Below are 17,147 nucleotides of genomic sequence, written 5' to 3' on the forward strand. Positions count from 1 at the left end.
TCATTACAGAAAGTTGCTGAACATTTTAGTGACACCATGTTATTCATATGTGATGAATTCAAATATGACATTCCAGTTCATTCACAGAAAAGGTGTTGTTGAAGAACTACCCAGTTGATATTAGGTTGTATCCCATGCGGAGTGCTGGAATATTTTGATCGTGCCCAAGGCCAAATCATATCACTGCTGGTCAGCACACACTTGTTTGTACATGAGAGAAAGATGAGGCAAGGGAGGTGTCATTGCATCCATCTTACGAGTTATTTGCCTAGGAGCAATTTGCTTTTTTTCAGGACACCAAGTCAACAGAGAATCAGGCCAAAGAAGAGACAACCTGCTACTTGGTCCTTGATGTTAGGCAGTCAGCTACAGAAGAGGAGGTCAGCGCTGAATTAGGCATTTCAAACTGTTCTTTGGGTGCAATAACTCCTGTGTTCACTCTACATATGCTCCAAGCCAGTACCATGAAAAAGTGGTATTTTCTTAAATCGAGGTCACAAACCCTGTCTCTCAGATAACATGCCTGTTAGCTTCTGGGGACTTCATTTCTGTCTCACAGTGCAAAGGTGGTCATGTCCATAGCGTGCAGTTTTGTTGTGATGATGCCCTTATGCTTTGCAGAGGGCTTCACATGCTTTCATGTCTGCCAGAATTCTATTTAGTGTAATATTCCCTGTTAATCTTAACTTTCACAGTGAAACATGGTGATTCTGCACCTCTTCATGTCGCATCTTGAATAAAATTGTCTGTAGCTAGTGCAACGTGATTTGAATTCAGTGTTTTCAAGTGTGTATTTAACATTCTTGAAGTAAAACAAATCAATTGGGCCCTAAGGCAACTTAGGGCTAGGGACACGTACTTTGTGAATTTAAAACAACTTTATGGCAGAGGCAGGTACCTAGATGATCAGTTCAGCCAAAACAGTGGTGCCTCTAGGCATGCACAGTACAGCATGTTAGTTATCCAAGGATGTATTTGTCAGGGACACATTTGTCTCGCTATCCTTTAAATGGCTTAAGTCACGCTTTTGTGAACATATTTCAAGACTTCGTCGCTCAAATTTGTCCTAAGATGCTTTAAAAATATTTAAAAATGCATTTGGATCTCATCCTGAGTACACAATAACATCAAATAGAAAAAAAGTGCAAGCAGTCTCATGGAACTTACTATTGAGACAAGGAGAACTTCTGCTTCATTTACAAAGCAGTAGCAGGAAATGGTGACAACACAGTAACAAGGAAGTAACAGGATTTGTGCAGCTGCTTGTAACACTGGGAAACTCCTTTTAAATTACAGTTTTGATGAGGATGAGTATGAGCATCTTTCATGAAAAGTAACTCCAGAGAAGGATGGTGCTAGAACTGTGGAGGGCAGGAGATGCAGAAAATTCTGTGGAAACACACAGATAAGTATAGTAGGGATACTCTATCATTGGCAGATTTCCTGAGAACTTTTCCTCTCCCAGAGTCACATTACCAAAGATGAAAGGACTGGGGAGAACTGGAGGAAGGGAGGAATGCTAAAAGCACTCCAGAGTGTTTTCCCATAGAATTTGGGGGCATTTGGAGTGGAGAAATTTCAAAAGAGAATTTTTGCAGTAGGATTGCATCTCACCAGGTTTCTGGAGAAGATTTGGACCATATATTTAGATGTCATATTGTTAGATGAGGGCTTCGGTGTGGTAGCCCCATTAGAATCCTTGCTGCGTTTGTGGCCTACGGTGTATTTTGCAAGATGTATGCTCACTGTTATTACATGAAGATAAGCTGCAGTATATTTTTATCTGTGAAATGTTTTGTGCATTGAATATCAAGTCTGACAGGCTGAAAAGCAATTTTTGTGGTTGCTGGTTCCTACCCCCTGCTATTACAGAGAAACAGCACCATCCAGAGTTTTACTTGCGTAACAATTTCTCCAGTGAGTAAAGAGATACAACGAGATTTCAAATGAGTTGACCTTGCTATAAATAAACCTAGCTATACCTGGGAAAAACGGAATTACACTAGTTTTTTCAAGTTGGCCATAAAACTGAAATCCTGTAAGTGAAAATACTGCAATTGCCCCAGGAAGCTGAAATATCAGTTCATTTCTTTGCAGATCTAACCTCCCAGTAATTGTAAACGTAATTTGATGGAAAGACCATTGGAACAGTTTGGTGATCTTTGACATTCATATTATGTATAATGCTTTGTGAAACACTATCTGAAATAATCTAGTATGGAACATTTTTATTTATTTATTTATTTATTCAGAAAGGCTGCTGTGACCCTGTTTTTCAGATAAAGAATAAATTTTATTTCAAGAAAAATAAATTATTATAGGAAGACAAAGCCCTTGATATCACATAAGGTAGTTTTTTTCTGCCAACATAGAGCTCCCTTCTGTGGTATCATTTCTAAGGGATTATGTGAACCCCTGCTCCGTGATTCAAGTGTGTCCGTTACTAGAAGGCAGGAGAAAAGTAACTGGAGAGCCTCTTGAAGTTTTGACAGTATGGATATAGCAGTGATGGCAACAATTTAAGACAACACAGAAAGAACAGAGCATCTTAAAGCAGTAGTACAATCTTAGCATCCATCTGCAGGTTGCTGGTGTAATATTAATTCTGTGCTTGTATTAAGATGCAAAAATACAGAGAACCTCTTTATCTATTTTTTGTTATCTTTTTCATGTATTTTTAGTTTTGATGGATTATCATCCATTTCCTAGAATTGTTCAATAATTTACAGTGGAAAAGTTCTCTGATGATCAAATGGTTCAAACCAAGCTCAGAGCAGGGCCACCATATATTGGGTTTTTCAGGGCTTCATTCAGGTGAGTTTTACATTATGTTCAGGGTGGGAGAATACACAGCTTCTCTGGGTGACCTGCCCCAGTGTGTGACCGGATTGTGATGAAAGAAATTTCTTAATATCGCATTGGAATTTCCCATGTTCCAGATTGTGTCCATTGCCTCTCTTCTCTGCACACCTCCAATAAGAGTCTGGCTCAATCTTCTTTCCTCCTTCCCAGGTGATAGTATTTGATAATATTTCAATAGTAGTCGATATTTCCTCCTTTAGCTTTCTCTTCATAAGACTGAATAAATGTCACTCATACTTTGTGAAGTCCAGACCCGAATGGCCATGGTGACCCTTACTGTCCTCAAGTGCAAGCAGCCACTACTAACTAGCTTACCTTTGCAGAATCTGAATTTGGTGCTCTCTTTTATTGTTGTGTATTATTCACCAGGATTGTCATGTTTGACGTATGCAAAATACATGATAGTATGTTTTATATTTGCAGAGACAGCCTTGGTAATTTTTGAAACAATATAAGTTTATAGCACCATGAAGATTTAATCACTTTAATCCCTATGGCAGCAATGAAAGGCACAAATGTCCTTTGAAATGATCCTTGTGGGTCCCTTCCTACTTGGGATATTCTATGAAATATCTAATATGTTTGTGTATTTGAACAATTGCGTGCATGTACACAATTTTAAAACAGTGGCATTGTGTGGCTTTTTTGTTGTGATTGTTGTGATAGCTTCTGTTACTCAGTTATCATAAAAATGGCAGAATTTGCTTGTAATACCATTTATTGAAACCTTAACATACACATTTGCTTGCTTCATTTAATTTTAAAGTTACAAACTGTATTGTTGTATTTCATTAGCATAAAGGTAAAGGAACTAACCTTTATAATATGTTCCCTGAGATTTTAGGAAGTTAGTCTAACTAAGTATCAAGAAGTTATAATCATAATTTTGTAAGTTTGACTATAGTGCATAAATTATTAGTACTGATGTGAGAGTAGACATTATTGGCATGAAAAAGAAAACTGAAGCCAGGGGACTGTAGCTGTTCATTTTTCTAGATATTAATTCCCCACAATGTTCTTGTAGCAGCTGACCTACATCTTTAATGATTCTAATATTCAAATGGAACAACTTTTCCTATTAAATTAAAGGTTATTTGTGAACCGAAGGCTTCATGTCTGTTTAACAGCATTTAACAACATTTCTAATACTTTTCTGTTTGTTACCATAATCTGGAAGTTGTTCCATCCTGTTTCTGTCTTATTCCCATATTTCTATTTATTTTTATCTATATCAGTTACCTGGTGTGAATTACATATTGTAGTGTAGCTGCCTAAGGTTATCTTGTTCAGTCTCATCTCTGAGAAAAAAAAGCTATTAATTTCTTCATTATGGAAACATATAATAATAGATGCTCAGTTACCTTTTATCCTGAGATAAAAATATATCCAACAAAAGCTTAATAAAAATTAAAACCACAAAAATCCATTTCAGATATTTCAAAATAACTTATATTGGATATTGCTTGTAAGAATAGGTTAAGTACCTGCCTTACTGCTACTACTGCAGTATCTCAGAATCATTCTTTGTTCTGTGAGTCATTCTATGAGTCAAAGTAATTCGTTGCTCAAGTTATTTTAGGGGAACTGAGGCACAGCTAAAGAAAACACGTCAAAACTCATGCAAATTATTTGTTACATGGAAAAGATTTAAACCTGCATTTTTCGTAATTATCCCTCAAAAAGTAACTTTCCCCTCAAGGTGCATCACGAGCAGGTGTTCTGGAGGGACAGCTCACCAGCCTGCAGGCATCATGTGGTTGTGAGCAGACTATGCCATCACTAGGCAGAACAAGCGTAACTTGTTATGATTCCGCTGGATTGCAAGACATTTCAAATAAGTAAGTAAGTAAACAAATAAAACAAACAAACAAACAAAGAAAACCTTTTCACCTTAAATACCAAAACAGATTTTGCAGGAACAGGCCACATGCTGCCTCCTTGGCCCAGGTGGTGAGAGCAGGGCTTTTGATGAGAGGTTGCTGACAGCCAGGGGGCTTCTCTGGTTACAGGCTGCTCAGCACCGCAGGCTGGCAGCCTCAGCCGGCACCAGACTCGGCCGTCTTGGTGGCAGAGAGAAGCTGTTGTGATGGGCTCTGAATTCGTGAATCTCACCTCTGCAGGAGGAGGAGCAGCTTGCTGAAGCTTTACAGTTCTTAAAGTTTTATGCTTAAGTTTAAAGGGTTTATACCTAAAGTTTTTAAAGTTGGGCCAGAGACATTGGTTTTCACTGTTAAAGCAGTGCAAAGCTCCTAATTCAGTTTATTTGTGTCTCCTGAGGTAGTTGGTGTCTTGTAAACTGAAGATAGGATCTGACACTCCATTTCCAACTGAACAAAAGTACTTAACCGTGTTTTAAGTCCCGTTTATTGCATACTTACTTGCTTTACTGAATCAAGGGCTATAGCATTGGAAAACTTGAAATATCCACGTTTTGTTTTATAAGCTCAGCCTTTCAGAATCACTCCTTGTTTTTCAGATGAATGTGTTATCTACTAGTTTCATTTCAAGAAAGATTGTTACAGATGGTTGTAACCAACATTTTGCTGACTACATTGCATAGAGGGTTATAATGAGCAGAATCACATTTTTAGGAGTGCGTCTTTATTTTTAATGAGTTTATGCTCATAGAATACTTCAAAGAGAAACATCATGTTCCTTACATAGCTGTAATGTAAAGGGAACAGACTAGGAAAGAAGGAAGGAAGGGAAGAAGGAAATAGACAATGAAAAGCTGCTCAGTAGTGACATTTGGGAGAGTTGTGCTAGTTCCTGCTTTGTTTGGAACCTTCTTTTTTTTCTTTCACATTTTGTGTCTCTGCTTTCCTAGAGAGAGAACTAAGTTTTCAGAGACCTTTTAAGAGGAAATGTAATTTATGAACCACTTCAGTTAAGATTGGATGCTGAGTGATGTGGGCTAATAAGACAATTCAGAGTGAAAGGACTATATGGAATCTCTCATGCAATTAAAATAGAATGAGAATTGAACTGGGGAAGGAAGGGAAAGTTACTTCTTGGAGTCACCAAATAAGAGATAAAAAGAATATTTCTAGAACCAAAAATATCATGAATGCTTCCAAGCACTTTTTCCAGATCTGTGGCTAGAAGGAAATCAGTTTTAACCACTGAAGTATGAAGGTGTTGTCCTTTTAAGACCTGTATAGAAACAAGGGAGTTCTTTACAACAAGGATTTGGAGGGCCAGAGCTCTCCTTGGGCAGTGCCTTGATTTCCACAGAGTGTCCTGGTACACCTAGTGGGCAAAATGGATGTTCAGCAAGGACAAACATGATCTTGTAGACAAGAAATATCCATTGTTTGGCCAGGAAAAGAGTTTTATCTTTTAAATTAAGCCGTAGTATTTTTGATTTAGAATTAATTTCTTTGTTTTTCTAAGAGTTGTAAACCTCAAGGAGCTATAAGTCATAAGAAAGAACAGACCTGCTTGCCACAATTAGTTGACCTATGAATATCCCCTTATTTTTTCCCAGCCTTTCTTTTGTACCATAAGCTCTTTAAAAGGCCTGCAGTAATGTGGTGAGTTACGGTTCTACACATATTGCAACTACGACTGCAAGGAGATGTGCACACTAATTGGAGAAATGGCAGTGTCATTTTCTATTTTTCCCTTGAAATTTCTGTTGTTTCTTTGTTGGATACCTGCTTGGGATTTTTCTTTATCAAAAGGCCCTGAATCTCAGAGTTTCTGTCTAGAAAGAGGCTTGCATTTTGTGAGCAGATGGCATATAGTTTGAAGCTATTAACATATTTTGTAGGATTTTTCTGTTGTTTTTTTTTTTTTAAAGTTCTTCTCAAGAACCGTTCCAGCACACCGCTTACACTTATTTCCCCAGCTGCAGACCTTTTACAGCTTTTCAACATCAGGAACGTAGCTCAGGCTATGATTAAATTGGGTTTGCCATCTTCAAATAGTGTGAGCACAATCACCATTTAGTAAAAAAAAAACATGGCCCCATTATTTCTTAATGCCTTGCTTAACAACTTTAAGATTAGCCCACGTCTCCCATGCTCCCAACAGGCAGCACTTAAGCAGTGAGTAATATTTCTGTCTGCCATAGTCAAGTAATCCCAAATGTAAGTAATTTACAGGATGGCATTTGGGACTGTTACAAGAGACATATTGTAATATGTCACTGAAAATCAGCCTGTCTTTGCACGTTTGATCAACAGCCAGATGGAGGCTTTTATCGCATTTATTTAATCTGAAATATACATAGTAATTACACTGGACCTCTGATTTTTTCAGTCCTTGTGGCTGTCTCAAGAGAAGGTAGGAAATGAATCTGTCAGATGCAAACTAGTGTGGATGTGACCCCCGTGGTAGAATCCGTATGTATTGCAGCTAGCGGTGCTGACAACTGAGATCACGAATGCTGCTAGAAATGAATGCGTGCTGCTGAGTTCAAAAAAATAGGCCCATAAACCCAAAACTGCGTAGCTTTATTTTTTTTATGAATACAGAAAGCCTTTAGGAAAACAAAGACAGACCTTATTTGCAGCAAATCAATTACCAATCAATGGTAGTAAGAGCAAACAGTCTCTTACTAATAGCTGGATGGTATTTAACTTCAAGGCATCTGAAAGCAACGAAGTCTTAATGTTCCCAGAGGAGAATTTGGTTAAGATATCGAATTCCATCAAGCATGTCATTATTAAATGAGGAAAATATTGTTGTTTCCATTAGTATGGAGTTGGCATAAAGAATGGATAGCATTCAATTAAACCACAGGCAAAAATTCAAACAAATTCCAGGTAGTTTTATAGCTTGGACAGAAACTTCACTAATGGATATCGCCATTGTCCCAAAGAATTTACATAGGATTTTATTCCCTAATTAAAATGGCTATAACAGATGCCTTAAATGTTAACAGGAGTACTTACCTTCCTATCAATAATTTATTCGTCTTTTCTGTTACTCTGTGCATTACAAGAGACTGTCTCTGCTAATGTCTCTCACATCTAAGTTTCTGAGATGAGCTGGGTCAGTCAACAGCCTCCTTTGGATCAGTTACCCTAACCGCAAGCATGCCTGGCTAATCTTCTAGAGATATATTGACAGATAAAATATGCTATTAACTGCCAAAGAGGAAATTCTGTTACAATTACTCATACTGAGTAGTCCCACGACAGATTAAATTGTTCTTCAGCATGAGTAAGGTGTCAGATTCTGGCTGTAAGTGGCTGGTTTACTGGGGTGTTTTGATGTCGTTATAGGCTTATAATTATTGTAATCTGATTTGGTAAGGAAAAATTAGTATGACAAGCATAAAGAATTCATTTGAACAATAGGCTTTCTTCCACCGCAGAGTAAGTTTTAATTAGAATTGTACTTCAATTAAATTGAAGCTGCCCTTCTTGTTTTTAAAACTCTCATGAATGGATTCAGTAGAATGTGCCTTGTGCAACTGTGAATCCGCTCATGCCTCTGATCCTTATACAACCATGCATGTTCACTGCTAACTTTGTCTGCTTCTCTGCCTTACTGGTGAGAAAGTCTTCTCTCTAGCTTCTGCCATCAGGAACAGCTGTTTCTCTACCTGCACTTCATTGAACTTCTCCATTTGTTTTGTATCATTCCTCGGCTGAAAGCATATCTTCCTTGCACTGCTTTCCTGGGGTAGTGTGTATTATTTGAGCTGTACAGTGGTACTGGTTGGCCCTGGGAATCAATCTGTGGTGGATTCTGTATAAAAGACAGCATAAATCAAGATGGCAAAAAAGTCACCTTGGAAACCTTTATACTGCTTTCTAGTAGGCTTGAGCTACTGGGACTTCCTTAAGGTTAGCAGAATTACCTTCTTAAATGCTTTGAGGGATTATCTTTTAACAACCTCTCCATAGTTAGTGATGAGTAGTTGTGACAATGTGTTGCTTCTCATGGTCAGTGAAAGCTAAGAGTAGAAGAGACCAGGAGAGAGCCTGGACCCAGCCCTGCAAGAGGTGCCTGTGTCAGAACGCTCTGCTGAGCACCCACCCCTTCCCACACAGGCATCTGCATGTTCTGCCTAGCAGACTTAAATCCATGGGCAGTGACCAAAGGCCACAACTGTAAGGTACTACAAGGAAGAGAGCAGGAGAGTTCATTGGCACCTCTTGTCTCTGTGTTAATTAGAGAATGGTTCATTATTTATATAGATAATTAACTTCTGATGACAGGAGAAGGAGTTGTGCACATACACACACCTACTCCAGCTGGTGCCTGTCCTTTTTTGTTGATGAAGAAAACAGAAAAGAGTGGGGGGATCCTCCTGTATTTATTGATGGAAAGTCATCAGGGGAAAGATGACACTTACGAAATGCAGTTTTCTCAGAAAATAGGAAGTCATGCATCTTTGACTTTCTAAGCAGGGTTGGCACTTTCTGTCTCTCTTTCTCTTTCTCTTTCTCTTTCTCTCTCTCTCTCTCTCTCTCTCTCTCTCTTTTTTCTCTCTCTCTCTCTCTCTTTTTTTTTTTTTTTTTTTAGTAACTAATAGGCTGCAGTTTCCAAACTTCAATCTGCTCTGTTTTGTTTTCTTGTTTTCTGCAATGGAGGGAGGCACTGAGCATTCTGGAACTTAAGAAGAAGACGAAAATTAAAATGCTGGAAGCAGAGTTAAGCCATCACCTGTCTGTTGTTCTGCTGCCTACAGATGACTCACTCAGGGAGAGAGATTTAACAGGGAAATTTTAGTCATCTGTGCCAGTTGTCTGTTTCTCTATATTCTCCCATTTCAGTAGCCAGAAGTTATAACTGGACAGGCTGCAAGTATTTCTTCAAAACCTGCTGAATTCACTTCATTATCCTCTACAGAAAGTAGGATGAAGGAAAAAAATTGCAGATTTTAGTGCTTTTTTTTTTTTCTTAAGACAAAGTCTGAAGCAATTAATGAGTTTATTGAAGGACAAAAATACAATGTTGTCAATAAGAGAATTCTGCTATGTGCTGTAATTAGAGGAACTGTTCCCTTCATGAAACTGGAGCTTTTAAAGAAACCCTAAGAAAAGAAAAAGAAAAAAAATTTAAAAACTGTGTCAATGAAACAAAACACAAGACACAAAATCTGGAACAAGGCTCTAAGGACCCTGTAAAATAGTGTTAAACTTTTCATGTCTTAACCAATGTAGATATACAGCTCTCTTATTAGCATTATATTGCAAAAAACAAATATACAAACAAACAAAAAAACACATATTTGCAAAGTAATAGATGTGGGTAATGTTTGTATTTACCTTGGATAAGGGCTCCTTATTTACAAATGCACCCAAGAAAACCTTGCTCTTTTTACCTCCACTGAAAGAAATCTTAGATTCATAAGAACATGAACTCTCAAAAGGAGACGTAGATTCAGCAGCTGAAACATTAGTGTGGGACTTTAATCCTTCTGGGATGTGGGCTCTTCTTAATAGGAATGTATATATAATTCAATGCTTTGAAAAAAAACAGAGGCAAAATGTGCCAAATGTGCTACTGCAGTAATGTGGGAAGAAAAGGCTATCAATTCTTTTGAAGGTTTACAAGTAAACTTTTTTTTTCTGCATGTCTTCTCTATGGTTGATGATGTCCTCCTATTAAAATAGCAGTTTATATATGCTGTATATTAGCACACTGTTTTGTTCTTCTTTGCTTCAGGCACTGAAGGAAAAAGAAGCCTGTCACATATTTTAAGTTCAGAATTGGTTAATAACAAAACACATTTTCAACAAATTTCACAACCAGCCCCCTTGGGCAGCTACTCTTTGCAATTTAAATGAAGGTTTAGAAACTTTCTTTTCCCCCCTAACCATACTTTCACAAGTTTCAAGTACATGTATTGTAGTGGTTAGTGGCATATTACAAAATGAGATTAAAAATACCTGTTTCAGCACTCCAGGCCAGGCAAGGGAAATTGAACTGTGTGATGCCCAAATTAAGATGCTAAAATGAGTAAAATCTACTCACCAGCATTTATCACATGCAGCACCCATGCCACTATTCCTAAATCAAATACCTTGTCAACTGTCAATACAGTCCTATCTCTTATCCATATTTGTGAGTAAATTCCTATCTTGGTCTTTTTTTTTTTTTTTTTTTTTCCTGCTCGAGTTAGACTAATCATTGTGGAATTATGTATGTATGTATGTATGTATTTACTTACTAGTATTCCCCAAAGCTTACATTTATGGAACAATAAAAAATTATACAGTCCTATGGTTGAAACTGGTGGATGATATTAGCCTAAATACATTTTTAAAATACAAGTTTATTCTATAGGCTGCAGAAAGAAATACTCTCTAGTTTCCAATGAGATCGTGCCTCATGGTTGACTGACTTTTAAACTGAGTTATCCAAATGCTACAGTGTGAGCTGACCAATTATAAGAGAAGAAGGAATAGAAGCAGGAAGGGTAGGTATGGAGGGAAGGAGAAAAAGGTGATGTGGGAAGGGCTGAGATGTTACAAATGGCTCCTAATCATATGAAAAGCTTCAAAAGGTATCTGTGTCTTATTAGACACCAAAGAACTCACAATGGAGAGAAACCTTTATTGAAAAATTGATTCTTGGGCACAGATTTTGGATGAAGCCTTTGTCTCTATTAGGGTTTTTCCTTCCTGTAGGTTCTCTGATATTTGATGAGGTCTGAGTTCCTGCAGCAGTCCTTTCAGGACAGTTACAGGAAAACAATGATCTTGAGATCTATACTGTCTCTTAAAATTAGTTGTAATTGATCCATGGTTCTTAAGTAAGTAATTTGAAGAGAGTAAAAGAGCATGATCACACGAGCTCTCTCTCCTTAGGAAACCAAGCTGAAGTGCAGAGAAATGGGGGATATTTCTAATATAATATTTCTAATTTAACTTATACTTAGTGGTGAGCTTCAGAGGACCCAAAATGGAAGAGCCAGAGTTCCCTGTCCATTACTTGCTTGTTTCTGCATTATATTGTCCTGCAACTAAGGCACTTAAAAAATACTTGCACTTAAAAATATTCATTGGCTTCCACCACACATTCTCACCCTGCCCTCATCTGCATCAATTTACCAGCTCTTCAAGTAGGGCAGAGCTCTTATTTATTTATTTATTTATTTATTTATTTATTTATTTATTTATTTATTTATTTATTTATTTATTGGGGGAGTGGTGCTTTTAGGGTCTCCCCACCCCTAAATACACATTGCTTTACTGACCTGATTTTGAGCCAGGCCCTTCAGACAATGGCTTTGTCCAAAGCATGAAGAGTTTGCAAAGTGATAATAAGCCCCTGAAGCTGGGGAAAGAAGCAGAAGTCACTTGAAGAGATTTTGCTGCCATAATTGTGACATGATACCATACCCTAGGATCTCTTGCTGGAACAGTTCTCTTTTGCCTAAGTAATGGATTGTTCATGAAATTAGTAAAACTAACTGTAGGCTGCTGGTTTCAGCACTTGTCTGAGAAATGGACATTCCTGTTCTTTTTCCAGCCTTAAGGAACAGTAATTTACAAATAATATGTCTGCTTAATATGACCTCATTTTGTGAATGCTATTTAACCTCCAGAGCAAATTAGGGCCTTTACTTCCAATTTTTATGTTAGTAGAAATGGTCAGTTTAAATCATTATTTTGGATCCCTCAAAACTAGGTATGTTGTATTCAAATTGATTTTTGTGTAACTGTTCTAGTTCAACACCAGAGCCAAAAATACACAAAAATAAAGTTTTACAGTAAAAGGGACTACTTGAGCATAGTCCCCAAAATAAGGAACCATTTCAGCATTCACAGATGTGCTTGTTCTCCCATGGCTCGGGAAAGGGTTATCTGACCCTTTCCTGCAGCCTACCCAGTTAAGTCAACTATGCATAAATAAGAAGGAAACTTATGCAGGAAGGAAATGAAATTAGATGAATAATTACCATATACTTTATGGAAAAGCATGAAAAAATGTTTCAACATTTCTCTGCTTAACTAATGTGTGAAATCACATAAAAATATTTTACACTGAAACTTAGTCATCAGGTCACAAAATGCCCTTATCTACTTACTTAATAGGTGTAAGGTTTATATGATGTTTCACTCCTTAATGAACGATCCCTTATTTTTCTCTTACTCATTTTAAGTACGTTATCTCTGTAAATCTGTGAACAAACATTAAATCCCAGAAGTTGAAAACAGATGGAATTTCGCAACATAAGCAATCAGTATTATGAAGGTACTTCCTGCATTTAGGACAGAAACAATCAAACAAACAAAAATAACTATGAGCTTTTGTGTCATTTTCTACTACAAAATTTTCTTAATCTCTTCGAAGATTGAAAAAAAAAAAAAGAGAAAAAAAAAAGATCTTTGAAGACCTAGTCTGATTAAGAAATTTGAACTTCATTGTCTCAGTCCATGAGTATTGTTACTTCCTGTGCTCATGCAATAAAAAACAGTCTATATTTTTAAAAGGAACAGAATGATTTTTTGTTTTTCCTGGAAACAGATGAATTATAAGTATTTATTGCATAATTAAGATTTCATTTACTGGTTATATGTATGTGGCAGGCTAAGATTTACATGGTAAAGCTCATGAAGCTTATAATGGTAATCTAAAAATAATCCAAATAATTTTTTTTGTCCTTGTTTTTGTTTTTGTAAAGCAAACTTTGCAGTGGTCAGCACCCAAATACATACTTAACACTTTCACCAACTCTAATGGGAGTTGGTAATGAAAATGCCCAGAACACTTGGATAATTGTATTTCCTCACTGTATAAATACCTAAATACAAAATGACATATTTTCTAAACTGCTATATTTCTACCTTTCAGATACCATTCAGGCACTTTTTGACATAGTAATTATTTATGAGATGGTAGATAGTCCCAGATCTATAATTCACTCATGGGGCTTAGGTCATTTCATGAACGGCAAATGTATAGTACATTACTCTGTATGCATAATGTAGAGCATATTTATATTTAATGTTAACATTATGTTTCTGTGAGGATAATATTTCTATGAGGAGCTCTTCCTGTTTATAGTATTGTTTATGTTGTGCAGGTTTTCATTTTGCTGTGAAAGAATGCTTGTTTCTCAAGAAAATGTTGGACACTTTTGAGGATCTTTCTTTATTTCCTTTCCTTCCATCTGTTTTTTTGTTTTTTTTTTTTCTTTTTAACAAATAATTTTTTTTTCCCTGTGGTAATACTAGAGATAAGTCATGTACAATGTATTTGTGGAAAAATTTGTGTGACAGTATTTATCAATATAATCTTTCCCTCATACCAATGTTAAGAGATTTCACCAGAAATATAATACTACCTTTGCATTCCAATGAAAAGGTAAAATTAATTTTAAAGTTAAAAATGTCAACCTACAGAAACAGTAGAGTCCCATTAATCTTCATTTAGACGTGGGGAACCTTATATTTATGCTAGCTTTATGTAACTTCAGATAGTCCATTGAATTGCATATGTCAGAGTGTTAGCGTAGCAACCACATAACCACCAAGTGATTATATGAAGGTGCTTTATTCAGCGCTGGAAGCCGGGGCAGGTGCCCAAATCTGGCTTCAAGTCCCGTTACTTCCCAGCCGTTATTTATACATACAACATTGCGTCAGGTATACATATTCATTACAGGTTGCAACATCAGCCTCGCTTTTCATTCTAATTAGCTCCCCTCCCCTTTGCACATGCGTGGCGCACTCTGGTGGTCGTCCAGGTGGTCGTCCAGATGAAGTAAGGAGTCTTCCTCTTCGCTAAACTTTTCACCTTTCTATTCGACGCATGCTCTCTCCGCTCCTCGGTTCTGCTTCAACTCACTTCATCATTTCCAGGCCCTTATCCAAGGTCAGGTTGTACCTATTCCCTCCCGGGGTTCCCCTCCAACGATTCTTTTGATTGTTCAATGTACTCCCTAAGTTTCCAGTATACATAGATTACTTGATAATGTAAGTACATTTAATAATATTTAATTATACTGTATGATCCATCACCTGAGAAACATTAATAGAACATCCATTCGATTCTCCCCAACACTAACAAGAGGAGGAGTGAGGTCCTATATACAGGAAATCACCTGAGGAAGAAAACACAGAGGCATATTCATCACAGTGTACTGTGAGCTTTTTTATCTGTAATGTTTATTAAAGCTCACAGAAGAGAGATGTGTAAATCTGAGTATTGAGCTTGGACACTTCAGTCAGCTTTTCAAGAAATGCCTCCAGATAAAGTGCCATGCTAGTCTTTCTTTGGATTATACTCTGCATCAGGAAGTATATTATCCCTCAAAATACCTCCTTTAATTCATTAATTTTACTGCTAGTATATTAGCAAGTATATAGGACTATTAGTGAGAAAACAAGTTCATACTGTTCCTGGCCTGGTGCTGAGGAAGAGTATCTCCTGCACCTTGCATGCAGCAGCTGGGGATGTTGCTGCTCCTGAGTGCCCAAATTTGTGCTGCCTTATAGCCACAGGGAGCAGGTTTACAGCAACTTTGCCACAGGCATCACAGAAGGAGGAATTTGCTAGATGGCTCTAGCAGGCTGACAGTTCTGCAGCAAGCTGTCACCTTCCATTTTCTTAAGTCAGCAATCACCTCCTTACTCGCCATGGAAAGCAGAGCCTCTGCAAGGCTTGGGGAAGGACGGCCCCAAGCTGTGGCTTTGGGGTGATGAGACTTCAGCCCTCTTGTTTCTTTCCACAAGGCTGCTGGCATATGAAGCTCAGGGTCATTTTTGATCACCAAAATAGAGCCAATGGCCTTTTGAACTGATCTTCCATACTCAGCATAGTGAACCAACAGTAGCATCATACCAAGAGGCTCATGGGGACAGAGGAGGAGGCAGGTACAGCTATAAAGTGTTTCTAGCTTTCTTGAGGCCCCTAACAAGTTTGCTGTCATGTCCGCAGAATTGCTGTAGGCATTTCCCACAAAGTCCTCTTAGCAGCCAGAAGAGAAACAGCTGGGAGTTGTGAAGCCAGCAATAAGTGGAGAAGCCATGCCTCATGGATTCAGTGACTGTGAAGAGCAGAACGTGTCTATAACCATGGACCACACTGCTCTGTGCTCCAGCAAACCTGAAAGCGCATTTTCAGTCTGCCTGACAGTTTACAAAAGGAGGGAAAAGCATGCTTCTTTCATTTCATCTTTATAATGCTATAATTATATACATTTGTGTGTATATAGATATATTTATGCATCTCATCATAACACAGTGATCCCGGTCAGCAGAACATAGTTATGGTATCACAAAATCACAGTTCCTAGGCATTACCAGAGACCATTTAGTCATCTTTACAGGGTTGCCCTCTTTTCTGTGTAATTATTTTTCCTGCCTTTCTCTTTTGCAAAACAAAGAAGTTGTTTGCAAACTATCCGTAGAATATAAATAGCTCCTATAAGGGAAATGCCCTTGAAGCAGTGTGTGTAGACTGACGGCAACATAGAGAACATGCTAATAGCATCTTGAGAGAATTACTATTACTTTGTAGCAGAGGCATTTTCATTAAAACAGCAATTTTAGCAGGATCCTTTGATTGATTTTTTTTATTTCTTTTGCATATTTCAGATGAGTCAACAGTCAAAGGTTGCTGGTTCATTATTCAAAAGCTCCAAAGAATCACTCATCCATAAGTAGTGTCATTTCTCCGTGATTGCTCTTTTGCAACTTCTGTAAAGCACCAGCTAACAGAACAGACAAATGACCGGCAGAGAAGCTTGAATCTGACAGTATTCACGGTAGCACCCTGCCCAGAGTTAGTAAAATGAAGCTGCTAGTACACTGTTGTATATATTGCAGCTTGTTCAGTTTGGGCATTAATAGAGTATTCACAGTAAATTCTCAAACTGAGGATTGAGAGTGAATAATGATCTTTCAGGTTGCCTGATACCTTTATCTGACCAAATTCATGCAGACTCAGCCATGTGCAGAGGAACTTGGCAAGGCTGCACTTTATCTGCCTTTTTATTTCTGGTGCAATAGGATAGGAATGAGAGGAAGAGAATATATAAGGGTTCCCCACTGAGAATCAAGTCTATAAATTATGTATTATGCAGACACTATTCTGCTGATGCTATCTGATCCCCAATTCTCAGCTCCTTGTTTTTCCTTCTATAAATAGCTGTGGCCAGGTTTTCAGTTGTAAAATGACGAGGACAAAACCAAAAACCTTTCCCATTTAATAACCTCTGCCAAAGAAGAAGAAGGTAATACTTTTCATAACTGTGATGTCCTCAGGGTTTTAACAATCTGGGAATACAAGCAGCACTATGTTGTCGATAAGATACTGGTAGTAAAAATGGGAATAACCATGCTGAATATTAAACAGAGAAATGCCCTATTTTC

At 37.6% G+C, this 17,147-nt stretch overlaps 1 protein-coding gene and 1 long non-coding RNA gene across 14 annotated transcripts in view; both read left to right on the forward strand.

The window, feature by feature from the left end:
* Positions 1-17,147, forward strand: part of CADM2 (cell adhesion molecule 2) — a 659,818-nt gene that overhangs the window by 633,189 nt on the left and 9,482 nt on the right. The gene's annotated exons all lie outside the window — the stretch shown is intronic.
* Positions 4,730-15,672, forward strand: LOC308187569. The gene is made up of 2 exons (XR_013944786.1): positions 4,730-14,275; positions 14,843-15,672. It is a non-coding gene; the product is annotated as an uncharacterized lncRNA (long non-coding RNA).

The sequence above is a fragment of the Anser brachyrhynchus genome (genome assembly GCF_964034855.1).
Source record: "Anser brachyrhynchus genome assembly, chromosome: 1".
NCBI lineage: Eukaryota > Metazoa > Chordata > Aves > Anseriformes > Anatidae > Anser > Anser brachyrhynchus.